We start from the raw sequence: 2,163 nt of genomic DNA on the forward strand, positions 1-2,163 counted from the left end.
TTCTTATCAGCCCTCACGAAGTCCTGTCTTATCAGACCACCATTCTTATCAGCCCTCACGAAGTCCTGTCTTATCAGACCACCATTCTTATCAGCTCTCACGAAGTCCTGCAAAGTGGGGCGAAAACTAGGTTAATAATAAATAATTTTTTGTCACTATTTTGAAAACTTTATTGACCGCCACCCGGACTATTTTCCTCCAATCAAATATTAAATATTATATTTCGGCTATTTAACATTTTCTAAAATCATTTTTGGTTTTCTCCAGTCCCATATCACAATCCTCGAAGAATGGTCTCGAAATTGGAGGATAAAAATAAATCCCATCAAATCACATTTAATCTTCGTCGTAAACCTGCTGACTGCCCTACAGTATACTTTAATAATGTGGCTCTTACCCCTGTAGAACAGATTCGTTATCTTGGACTACATCTTGACTAACGAGTAACCTGGAATCCTCACACAAGACTGAAAAGACAGGAAACTGCACGCAGATTCCGACTATTACAGCACTTACTAGACAAACGGTCTAAATTGCCAATCCATTACAAAAGACTGATCTACATGACTATTATAAGGCCTATCTACAGCATAAGGACATACGGAGTTGAGCTTTAGGGGGGAAACCCCTTACTACGGTAATATCTTTGATACACATCTATTCCAAAATAAAACATAAACTTTTTTTCCCATGAAATTTGTTACTACTTAAGCAAAGCAGTAATATGTGATTTTTTTTTTTGTTTTTAAGAATTTCATTTATTTTGCATTCATCAGATTTTTTTCGTTCCAAGTTTCTTCATCTGATAATGATTTTGATTAAATGTATTTAAATTACTTATTCTAGTGAATGAATCTGTTTCACAGCTAAACTCATTAACTCTTCAGATCTTCTTCATTGAACACTCATCCTTATTCAAAAAGGAATGGTCAATATATCTATCGCTTCAATGAAATACAGTTATATTATTTCTTCAGCCTTAATCTTATTACAATTATGGCAGCAGTGGGGTTTCAAAACAAACTTTCCAAAAGTACCAGCCAGTATTAAATAAAAACTTACCAATGAATATTATTATATTTAAAGAAAAAATATGTGAACAAAGAAAACTTCAAATAGCAGTATAATATTATAAATAAATTGGATATATTTCCTCAATAAACAAAAAACATATAATATCATCACTTCTTGAATAAAAAGGTAAAAAAAAAAATAATGAAAGATTTCTTAAAATACACTATTAAAAAAAAAAATTAAACATATTAAATAATACTTATCTACAAGTTGAATTTTAAAAATTCAAATTAATTATTAATATATTTTAACTCGGCAGGAGTGCCCTACTTTTTGTCCCCTAAGAGGTGTCCCGTGAGCTTGGATGTGATGATGACAAAACTCTTTAAGATTACTTTCAATGTAAATTGAAATTGAAATTGTAAATTGCAGCACTTCCATCAGGGGCTGAAGAATCCAGATGTCGTAAAAGATCTAAGATCTTCTCGCCTTGGCTCATCATTTAAAATAAGAAACACAAGAGGTGTACAGGTGAGCAAAATGCTCAAATGAGAAAAACGATGTCACGTTAGGAGTGTACTGATGAAAGAAATGTTCGATCTTACTGTTGCAAGGAGGCCAGAGCAAAACTGAATTGAGTAGTTGGGGAGGAATAAGAGGGAGTACTAGGAAAATATAAACATTAATTTCCCAATATAACTAAATGAAAGTGGTCGTTGGTACATACCTTATATCTTTAAAAAAAATCTTAGACTCGGTTTCATTTCATGAATAATTGATAGAAATAAACTATTCATCAACAATAGGTCCTTTTGATTTTCTGCAGTATAATAATATGGAGTAATCAAACCATAAAATTTGTTCACATCCTAGTACTTTTTAAATTTCATGTTGTTTGACGTTTTTCTAAATTTATTTACAAATGAACTTATGTTTTTTTAATACATACAATTTTTTTTTTTTTTATTATTTATTTAATGTAATTTACAACTGTACAAAATAATACAATAGGTAAATATGTAGTATGTTTCATATATATTTGAAAATCTTGAGAAGGAACCACCCATTGGTGGTACTTCAAACATTAATTTAAATTAGAAGGTCCCGTGGCCATCTTCTTTTCAGACGCCTCGGAGGATTATCAGGGAT

The 2,163-nt window shown here is 31.2% G+C and overlaps 1 protein-coding gene across 1 annotated transcript in view; it reads left to right on the top strand.

Moving 5' to 3' along the window:
- The window catches only part of LOC106686495 (protein takeout), a gene marked incomplete in the record, with an annotated part of 11,072 nt that overhangs the window by 5,308 nt on the left and 3,601 nt on the right, over nucleotides 1-2,163 (top strand).

This window comes from Halyomorpha halys, unplaced genomic scaffold (assembly GCF_000696795.3).
Source record: "Halyomorpha halys isolate HHAL.00 unplaced genomic scaffold, Hhal_1.1 Scaffold831.1, whole genome shotgun sequence".
NCBI classification, from domain to species: Eukaryota; Metazoa; Arthropoda; class Insecta; order Hemiptera; family Pentatomidae; genus Halyomorpha; species Halyomorpha halys.